General features: G+C 48.4%; 1 long non-coding RNA gene across 1 annotated transcript in view; it reads left to right on the top strand.

Annotated features, from left to right (window-relative positions):
• Positions 1-490: 490 nt before the first annotated feature.
• LOC138302191 (uncharacterized) overlaps positions 491-11,013 on the top strand; it is a 90,705-nt gene continuing 80,182 nt past the window's right edge. Inside the window, exon 1 of the long non-coding RNA XR_011205327.1 lies at positions 491-528. This is a non-coding gene — a long non-coding RNA (uncharacterized lncRNA). The remainder of the gene's footprint in view (positions 529-11,013) is intronic.

The raw sequence follows: 11,013 nt of genomic DNA, 5'->3' as shown, positions 1-11,013 counted from the left end.
ATCTGTTCTCTGAAGCAGGCATATTAACCCTCTGCACTACTTCATGGCGAGTGAAACTTCCACTAGGCAAAACTCCATCTCTCTCTAGCAGGAACATCAATCACAAGAGTTGTCTTGACATTGTTATTGTTGCCTGAAAGCTGGATGCAGAGGAACTCTTTAGCAGGTCCTTTAAATTGAATGTTATTGCTGAACACAGTGGCCTACCTGAAGTCAGTGCCCCATCTCCTGGGCAGCACCTAGTGCACGAGGCTCCCGCAACTCAGGATGGGCCCGCATATAGTAACCCCGCTAGCTGGGAGCACCCCGTTGGGGACGGGTCTCAACGAGCCCTCAAAACCCAATCAAGGGTCCTGCTGGTTGGAGGAAGCATCAGTGTGACCCAGGAAGCACTTCTAGAGCTTCCAGGTCATGTGCAGGAATGACACCATCAGCCTCGCCCATAAAAGGGGGTTGCAGTTGGCGAGCGGGTCTTTCATTTCCACTCGCCGACCGCTCCTGATCCTCCGCATCAGACATACAGTGTCGGTTGGTTTTCTTTGTCTTCTTTGTCCCCCCCTCATTTATGTGCTGCCGTAATTCAGCTATGAGGTCTCAAGACTGACAGCACACTCCGCTCGCACTCTGCATTTAAGGACCACATGGAAACGGGTGATCTGATCTCCACAGCAACAGGCCAGTGCACCTTGCCAGGAGCCACACAGGTTTGACTCCACCTCACGTGACCCGAGCACTGTTCAGTGGCGGCTCCGGTGGGGGCCCTGGTGCTGTGGTTGAGGGAGTTTTGTTCAGGGGGCTTAATACAGCGGGTCTTTTCTGATATAATGCTTACTGCTTGTGTGTGCACTTTCTCTGTTTTTTTGACTAGTTAGTAGCTGGTTAGGGCTGAGATGTTAGTGGTTATGAATGTGGGAGGATTTTAGGGGCTAGAATGGAGGTGTGTTGGTGGAGTGTACTTGATAGGGGCTACTTTTCTTGGCTGCTCGGTTTGGTCTCTGGTGCTGTGTTGTGCTGGTGTTACTTAAGGGTGCACTACTGTAAATCCTTTAGGTTATAGGGTCTAGTGGTCTAGCGTGCCTCCCCAGGGTCTGGTGAATGGATTGTGCCATTTAAACAGAGTTGGTTGATTTTTACCCATCATGGCAGCAGGGTGGCATAGAGGTTCAAAGCGTTCATGCACTGAGGAGCTGCTGGAAGCATTAATGGTTAGGAAGGACGCTTTGGATAAGGCCATGACATTGTTTTGTTTTTTTATTAACTTTTATTCATGATTATTGCATAGTACAGAACAAAGAGCAACAAGAATGGCCCCGCATTCATAGAAACAATTTGTAGCAAAATACAGCCCTCCTCTGCCTCAAAATAGATACTGTTCAACCGAGCACATAGTTCCGCCTAAATGTATGTCAAGTTCTGTATTATCAGCACCGGTCCAGATCATCAGCCGCCAAAAACAGTATAGTCCCCATATAAAGTCCAGGAGGGATGTCTTACCCAGATGTCGAGGCCAGGAATAACAACAGAAGGAAAATAGCAAACAAGAAAAAGCCAAACAAAAATCAAAAGGCAGGCAGAGCTCGCAAACAGAGGTGCACCAACCAGCATCAGCCATGCACGTACCACAGCCCAATCAGGGGGAATGAGAATGGACAACAAACCACGAGCAAGCGCGTATCATTCTTCCTGCCCATTCAAGGTTGTCAGGTAAGCTCGCAAAGGAGCCCAAATATCCTTCGGTCGAGAGCCTTCAGGCATAAGCTCCCAAAAAATCATCAGCTGATCCTGGCAAAAGGCAGCGTCCCGCAACTATTCAGGCCTATGTGGCTCACGTCTCCTGCCCCAGCACATAGCAACTCTGCGTTTAGTCAGCAACAAATGCAGACCCACCAACCTTCTATAAGGCCCACTGATCTCGTTCACATACCCAAGCAGCGTAACTTTGGGGGAAATGGGTATCTTCGATCCGATCATCTCAGCAATTATGTGCAGAACCTCCACCCAAAAGGCATGAACCTCAGCACATTTCCATGCAAGATGCAGAAATCCGGCATCCGGAGCACGGCAGCGGTCACAACACGCATCCGCTCGCAGGCCCATAGAATAAAGCCCACTAGGCGTGTAATATACACGATGCAGAAACTTAAAGTGCAACAGCCGCAGCCTATAATTCGGGGACAGCGCCCTCATATGCGTACAGCAACTCCGCCACATTTCTTCTGTAATAGGCTCTCCCACATTTCTCTCCCAGCGGGCCCTAGAGGGCGCACCAAGGTCACCCCGCTGTTCCTGAATACAATTGTATAATTTGGTAACCAGTTTGCGTGACGACTGCGCGCAGCACAACACCTCTAAAGCATGGCATTCCGATGGAACCTCCGGTAGGCCAGGGAACTGAGCTCGAAGCATAGCACATACATTCACTGCAATGTAGTGATACGTCGATCGCCGAACACTTCTCCAGGGGAGATCTAACGACCATCCACAAACCAGTCTCCCAGCTCCGTTAGGCTGGCATCCCGAAGAAATTCACGCAGTCCCCGATCACGAAACATCTGGGCATCAGCTACCGCCATAACAGGCAGTGAAGTAGCAAAAGACATGCCAGCACCAGTATACTGCATTACCGCCTTCCACGTCCTCGCTGTACATGCCACTGTGTCAACCCCTGAGGTCGAGGCCGAGACGGGCTCCCGAGCACACGCACCAAACCATCCGGCCACACCACATCGCTTTCAGGTGCCAAGTGCGGCAAGTATCGAATCGGGCGCAACCAATAATGTGCAAAGTGCGCCTGCGCACAATTATAATATAGCTCCAAATCGGGGGCAGCAAGCCCGCCCCAGCTCAAATGGCAGCGTCAGCTTCTCCCAGGAAATGCGAGGTTGGCTACCCGCCCACACCAATCGGATCAGAACAGATCGAAGGTGCCGCAAGAAGCTCCTCTTGAGCGGAGGCGGGAGATTGACAAACAGATACAAGAATTTAGGGAGCACCACCATCTTCACAATAGCAATACGCCCAATCAGCGAGAGCGGTAAGGCCTGCGAAGCCTCAACCTTCTCCTCCAACCACGAAATTGCTGCGCCATAATTGGCCAACCAGAGAGTTTCAACGTCGCAGCTCAGCTGGATCCCTAGATAACGGACTGATCCCTCCGCCCATGCTATAGGGTACCGGGAGGAGAACATTGCCCCCCCTCAGATAAAGGCAGAACCACGACTTGGACTAGTTGATCGCGATGCCCAAAAAAGTACCAAAGAGTACAATCTCATCCAACAAAATATCTAAATTCAGACGCGGATCCCGCACATATAACGCAATATCATCCGCATACATGGACACCAGAACTGGTCGCTGCCGGTACTGCAGACCTCTATTGTTATGTCTTTGCCGTAACCCATCCGCAAGAGGCTCCATTGCCACCGCAAAAAGTAACGGGGACAACGGGCACCCGTGACGCGTTTCCCGAGCAACAGAGAATGGGGCCGACACACACCCGTTCAACCGCAGCCGAGCTGTGGGCTTAGTATACAGCAGCCTAATCAGTGGGTTTTTAGGCATGAGTCATGATATCAGTGGGTGCTTCACTACCTTGATGGCTTACTGATCCTAGACCCCCCCCCCCCGGCTCTGGACAGTGTGCAGAGGCTTTGGGAATCTTTCAGTATCTGATGGGTGAGTCTAGTTTTTTTTTAGCGGAGGGCAAAGCCACTCTACCACAATTGAGTTCCTGGGTATCAATTAGATTCTTTGGCAAGGGTATCCTGGCTTCCGATGCGTAAGGTTGATGCCTTTTCACAGGCCTTACGGGTATGTCTCAGGGCTAGGACGGTCAGGCTCCATCATTTGTAATGCCTGGTTGGGCAACTTCATTTCGCCCTGCGGGTCATTCCCATGGGACGTCCCTTTTCGCGGTCGATTGCTCGAGCCACACCAGGCTCTCCAGCGAGGTCAAGCAGGACATGATAATTTGGGAGTCATTCCTGCGTGACCTTCATGAGACTCTTGTGTGGCCTATTCAGCTGAGGTGCTCTGTAGAGCTGGGGCTGTTCTCAGATACAGTGGACAGTGAAGGGCTTGGTTCTATTTTTGGCGCTGCTTGGTGAGTACAGTGCTGGCCCAGGGAGTGGGTATACACTGGTCTGGTGGCAAATATTGTTTTTCTCAAACTGTTCCCGATCCTCATAGTTTTGTCAGTGTGGCCAGAGCATTTTCCCAATCAGTCTGTGATATTCTGGTCGGATAACATGGCAGTGGTAGAGTGTATTAATTAACATTCCGCAAAGTGTTGAATGATCCTGAAGCTTCTGAAAGAGATTGTGCTTCTGTGTTTAAGGTTGAATGTCTTGTTTATAGCTAAGCATGTGCCTGGTGTTCTGAACAATGCTGCCGATGCCCTGTACCATTTTAAGCTGCAGGATTTCAGGTCCTTCCACCCAGGAGCAGTCAAATTCCCAACGCCCTTCCCGGAGCATCTGTGGCAGATTGTGCCCAAGATCACCAGACCTCGTGGCAGCCAATTTATCACCTAGGACCAAAAGGGCCTATGAGGGGTTTTCTCAGCCTATTCAGCTTTCCTAGGGAATGCGGGGTTATCTAACTGGTCTGATGCATTGTCAGTTATGGCATTCTTGGGGGCCCTTCGGAAAGAGGGAAGGTCAGTTGCATGCGCTAGATGACACACTGCCTCCATATCTTCTTTGCTCATCTGCAGGGGGCACCTGATTGGATTAAATCTTTCCTGGTACGGAGGGCTCTGAAAGGCTGGCAGCAGCTCCAAGGGACCAGATGGGATACCCTATTGACCCTGTGAAGCTAGCAGCTATTTTGAGGGCTCTTCAGGATATATGCACCTCCCCGGTGGATGCCACCGTATTTAGGGTGGCTTTTACCTTATCCTTTTAGTTGGCCCTCAGCCTCAGGGAGTTGGTGGCTAGAAATAAGAGGAATGTTGCAGGGGACTACAGCTGGCAAACATTCATTGGCTGGATGGGGTGAGGACACAGGCCATCAACATTCTTCATTCTAAAATGGACCAAGAGGGGAAGGGCGATCACATATTGTTGCGAAGGGCTATGGGTAGTGAGTGCTGTCGGGTTTTCAATTTATAAGCCTTCTTAGCTCAGTGGCCTCAAGGAGTGGGGGGCGGTCTTGGTGCATGCAGATGGTACACCGCTAACCAGGTACCAGTTTTCACACATTCTCAAGCATTCCCCACCTGCAGCAGGGTTTGACTCCTCTGAATTCTGTACTCATCCCTTCAGGATCGGGGCTGCCACGGCGGCTGTAGCAATGGGGCTCTCCAGTTCAGTGGTTAGGAGAATTGGCCGGTGGTCCTCTGATTGTTAAAAATAGATATGTGAGACTGCATATGCTGTGAGTGCTTGTCTCTTAGCATTCTTGTTTTCCTATCCTGTCCTCCCTTAGATTGGCTGGTGCAGTTTTCTGGAAGTCCCAAGAGTTCCAGTGTATGCAGGAGCTGCAGGGATCACCGAGGTTTGGGTCATTGGACACTCTTATGTGCAGTTGAGGATGGTGCTGGACTCAATTCTGCCCCAGGGGCACTTACACTAGCACATCATCATTGTTCATCTAGGCCATGGGTACTCACAAACTTTTTCTCGGGGGCCAAAATTGAAGCATGGTTTGCGGCCGAGGGCCGCACTGAAGTGACAGCGGGGGGCGGGGCTTAGAGGGGGCGGGGCTTAAAGGGGCTAGATTTAGTAATTAGTGATATCTGGCGCGGATAGACTGCTTGCTCCTGTCACCCTCATGGACACAGATGGCACAGCTCGGAAACACAAATATCACGTCTGTTCCTGTCTCTCTCCCAGATGGCTAATTTCCGCTAAGTTGCCACTGTTGACTCTACTTCTAGCATTTTAATGTTACACCCCCGAGCAATCCCACTAACAGCTGACCTCTGGAACATAAGAGAATTAATGGTTCAGCAATACCAAATAGATTGATGCAATTGTAAAACACATCTCGGTTGGGGTAAAATAGGAAGGCATGTTCATTTAAAATTTTAAAAAAGTCCTGGTTTCGCGGAAAGCGTACATTAATCTCTTTGGACGGAGGACCAATAAAATATTGCAAAAACTCCATATCACTATTATTTCTAGTGGCATCAGCCCTCGGTATTCCCTTTCTGACTGCGCAGCAATTCCCTCCAACAACTGCGGCATGTCAGTAAGTAATAAAATTTGATTTTCCTCTGTGGAGAATGAGATAAACAAAATGTGTTGTGCTTTAATTAAAAATGAATCGGATGATCTTAAGATGTGTGATACCTCGGGGATCGCACTGTGGTGCACGTGCATGTGGCACTAAATTTCGTTAGGGAAGAGAGCAGATACTTAAGCAGATACAGCTAATTAAGAAGCTTATTCTAGACGTGAAAAAATAAATGCTCAGACGTCTTCCGCGCTGACGCCGCGCAGAAAATGGAAGCTGAAGATTGGCTCATTCTTATTTGACCATCCACCACTCACTCGCGGGCCGCCAAGGTAGGTCTGTGGGGCCGCTGGCGGCCCGCGGGCCGTACTTTGAGTAACGTTGATCTAGGCGGTAATGACTTGGTCCCCTTAGGTCGGTAACAACTTTTTGAACTGGAGGTCTATGAGGTTGGCAAAGAAATGTTCACATGCAGTGCTCATCTGGTTGAATATCATCTCCAACTTCGGTGGAGGGGCAGCATTTCAGATAAGATCCCTAATGACTCCGTGAGAAGGGTAAACAACAAGGTTGCCAAGCTGTTCAGGCCACCGAGGCTGGTTGTCATTCCCCATGGCTATATACAGGGAGAGTGTTTCTTCCTGCAGTATGGGGTGCACCTATTACAGGCTGGCAATGAAATGTTTTTGGAAAACTTCCTGGTTTGGCTAGTTCACCGCCACAGTAGAAGAGAGACTGCGGAAGGGAGGAGGCCAGATAATCTACTATGTTGGCCTGTGGCAGGGTGAGATCATGATTGATGGGCCAATTAACTTTACCTTTTCTTACCGGAGCAGCACATAAAGGTAATAGGACCCTTCAAGAGTTCTGGCTGGGAATTGAAAATGACATCCAAGGGTGCTGGGGGCTGCAAGCCGTTGCTGGCATCTGATCCCTAGGGCCAACCACCTGTGCATGTCTCGAGGCTAGTACTGGCCCTTGTGGGGAGGTGGAGTCAGAGGGTATAGAGGCACCGAGGTAGGTATCATGGCGGGCAGGCAAGCCCCCTGCACAGTAATTCCACATATGAAGTTTGTCTGAAGGGGGGGTAGGATATTCCCATAGGGAGGGCCTATCCCAGGGCCAACTAGACATGGGGTGTAGCAAGGACTGGGATGTCTCCCTAGGAATCAGTCATGATCTCATTCACAGTCACTGAAGTGGTTATGCAGGAATTCACTTTTGATAATGTTAGGAACTCACATGTTTTAGAGTACTTTCTAAATTCAAGCATCTAAAAAAATTGTAAAGTAATATGTAAATAATTTTGGGTTACTGCGTAAAGATTTTTTGTTGATTGTGATTTTTTCTTGTAAATAAAATATGCCCGGGTGTTTATGAACCTTGAGCCAAAAGTTGAGCTTTATGGTCCAAAAGGTATTCCTGGGACAGGCAGAAGGGTGAACTTTGGGGTGGGGGTAGGTGGGAGGCCTCAGCGGTACTTGGCCATGTGCAGCTGCACCAGTGACACTGCCCTAAAGCCGGCCCTGAGTGCTGGTGCACAACCTCTGCAACCACAGGCATACATTAGGCACTGTGCTTGGTGAAATCCCCATGATGACTGGAAACGGGTTGTACATTACATCAAGGTTAGTTTGCAAATAAATAAAACGTTCATATTCATAAAACTGCAAAGTGTTACTGCTATATTGCCTGGGAACAGGTTGTATATTATTTAAAATGGTATCTGTAAATATTGGAAACAATAATTATTCCCAGATGTGCATGGCATTTCCCCCTACTACTTGAATGTGGCCCAAAGATTATCTCATACAGGTGTTTTAATAACCAAAGCATTTACCATCCTCAAAGCTTCTTAGTTTAACTCTTGAAGTGCCTGGGAATATGTCTTATATTCTCTCAAGGCGGGTTTGTAAATTAATAGGAATTCAGCACTCTGATAGGTACATAATAATACTTTTTATACTGCCTGGGGACATGTTATGTTTTATGAGATCGGTAAATAATCAAAGAATCCAGGCCCCAAAAGCAGTGAAGTTCCTGTAAATCATTAGAAGCTTCAAGTGTACCCTGTTAACTGGAAAAAGTTTGGTAAATTTTTAGAATGATGATTTGTTGTAGATAGTATTCATGCTTAACACATGAGTTAGCAGCCTAACTTGATTTTCGGCAGTGATTTCAATGCTAAATTTCTTGGCAATACCACAACATTTAAGAACACCAATTTACCCCACTCTAATCAAAATCTAACTCTCTACTCCAATCCACCCCACTCTACTCCAATTCACCCCACCCCACCCCACTTAACTCTACCCCAATCCACCCCAATTTTAATCAAATCCACCCCAAACCAATCCACACTACCCTAGTTCAGTCCACCCACTCCATTCCAATCCACTCTAATCCAATTCACCTAAACTCACCCACTCCAGTCCACCTTAATCCATCCCACTCCTGTCCAATACACCCCAATCCACCCCACTCCAAACCACATTCATCCAACCCAAACCACCTTAATCCAACCTACACCATTTCAGTCCACCCCACACCAAGCCACTTCACTCCACACCACTCCAATCCACCCAATCATTCCACCCCACCACCAATCAAATCCACCCCAATCCATTCCACCACACTCAATCCAGGCCACCCCAATCCAACCCCCTCCAGCCCAGTCCGCCCGACTCCAATCAAATCCACCACAATGCTCCCTACTCAAATCCAGTCCACTCCAATCCAATCCATCCCACTCCAAAAATTAATTACACTCCATTCCACCCACCCCAATCCAATCCATGTCTCCAAACCACCCCACTCCATTCCACCCCACTCAACACCCCCACTCCAGTCTAATCCACTCCACTCCAGTCCAATCCAACCTGCTCCAGTCCACCTCACCTCACTCCAGTCCAATTCACCCCACTCTTATCCACCCCACCTCAGTGCAAGTCACCCACTCCAATCCAGCCCACTCCAATTCATCCCTAGTCAACCCAACTCCAATCCACCCACTTCAATCCACCCCACTCCAATCCACCCTCTCCACTCCAATCCACCCCACTCTAGTCCAATCCACCCCACTCTACCCCAAGCCAACCCACCTCACCCAGGTTAATCCATCCCACTCCAATCCATCGACCCCACTCCAATCCACTCTAATCCAATCCAATCCACTCCAGTCCAATCCACTCCGGTTCACCCCACCCCGCTCCAGTCCAATCCACCCCCACTCCAATCCAGTGAATCCAATCCACCACACTCCAGTCCACTCCAGTCCTCACCACTCCAGTCTAGTCCATCCCACTCCAATTCACCCCAATCAAAACCACCCCAATCCAATCCACCCCATCCCACCTCAATCCAATCCACTTCACCCTAGTCCTATCACTTCAATCCAATCCACCCACTCAATTCAATCTAATTACCTCACTCCAATCCACGTCACCCTACTCCAATCTAATCCACCCCACTCTATGTAAATCCACCCCGCTACCTCAATCCACACCAACCCACTCCACCCTGTTCCATCTCACGCCACCCCCTGCCACGACACTCTCTGCCACTGAACCACTGAACTCTACTCTCCTCAAATCAACTCTAAGTCATTCTACTCCCACACTCCACTCTACAAACACTCTACTCTCCCACTCCACTCTAAGACATTCAATGCCACTAATGGTTAGCCATGCTGAACACCAGCCACACTGATGTACAAAATGGGAAAAACACATTGCCGAAGTCAATCGCTCTTGCATAGGCAAGACCTATTGGCTTTGCCAATGCTTGTTTTACTTGCCTTTGTCTCTCCCACTATATTTGCTGCTCTTTCTGTCTGTTATTTCCATGTTCACCTCATTTCTTTCTACTTTACTGAACTTGAGTCACATTCCCAGCTGTTCCGTAAGATTGTTTCTGCCTGCAGCCGTGCAAATAGTGAGACTTTTAGTGGTGACCCCCACTTAAGCTGCTATAGCGGGGGTTGATGATGCACTGTTCTAGAGTCCCAGGTCCTCCAGAGCTGTGGAAAACAGACTTGTTTCAATACCATTGGGATGTTAAAACTGCTCTCCTCTTTTCTGTCATGAATGAAGATAAAAGATAGTTTTCATGTGTTTATTGTTGTGAGTAGCTGGGGCTGGAGAGTAGACACGCCCATGCCCTATCAAAATTCAAAATGTAACTCTCTTTATTTGCTGTGATGGCAGCGAGCGTAAATACACTATATAGCAACGGTCCTCTATTCATATTTACTTTTGGTGGGCTAAGTAGTGGTACTGGTCCTATACTCCAAGCATCTCTTCGACTTTGGGGGTGGGAGAGTGTCGTAAGGACTCTTGTATCTCAACAAGCCTGCTAGATTTGGGGCAGCAGCACCTCTGCCTATAGTCGAGTGAGTCACTCACACAACAGTTGGCAGCTGTCGGCCCAACCCTTCTGGCTCTGTAGCAGCACCTCATTCACCCAAACTGTAAAGGTGATTTGTGGCAGCCTAGCACATGGAACTCTGAAGACCCCCTCAGGGAAATTGTGGTGAACAAGCCGTATCCTTTTCTCTCCAGATACAAGCCTCTTACATACACACAACCACACACACGCACACACACAGGAAAGAGATGCAGGATAGTTTTCAATACATTTATTGAAAAGACTGCAATCTACGAAAAAATTTATGAGTTGCAATGATTAGGAAAATGAGGAATAACACAATCAAGATTGCGAATATCAGAGATGTAAAGATGAACAACCCCCAACATATTGCAATATGAATATACAATTCCCATATAAAGCCTATTATCTAGCCTTTAGCGAAAGCATGGGAGTGTAAGCCAAATCTTT

The sequence above is a fragment of the Pleurodeles waltl genome, chromosome 6, assembly GCF_031143425.1.
Source record: "Pleurodeles waltl isolate 20211129_DDA chromosome 6, aPleWal1.hap1.20221129, whole genome shotgun sequence".
In the NCBI taxonomy this organism is placed as follows: domain Eukaryota; kingdom Metazoa; phylum Chordata; class Amphibia; order Caudata; family Salamandridae; genus Pleurodeles; species Pleurodeles waltl.
The sequence above is the reverse complement of the archived record's forward strand: the minus strand, read 5'-3'. Positions and strand labels throughout refer to the sequence as shown.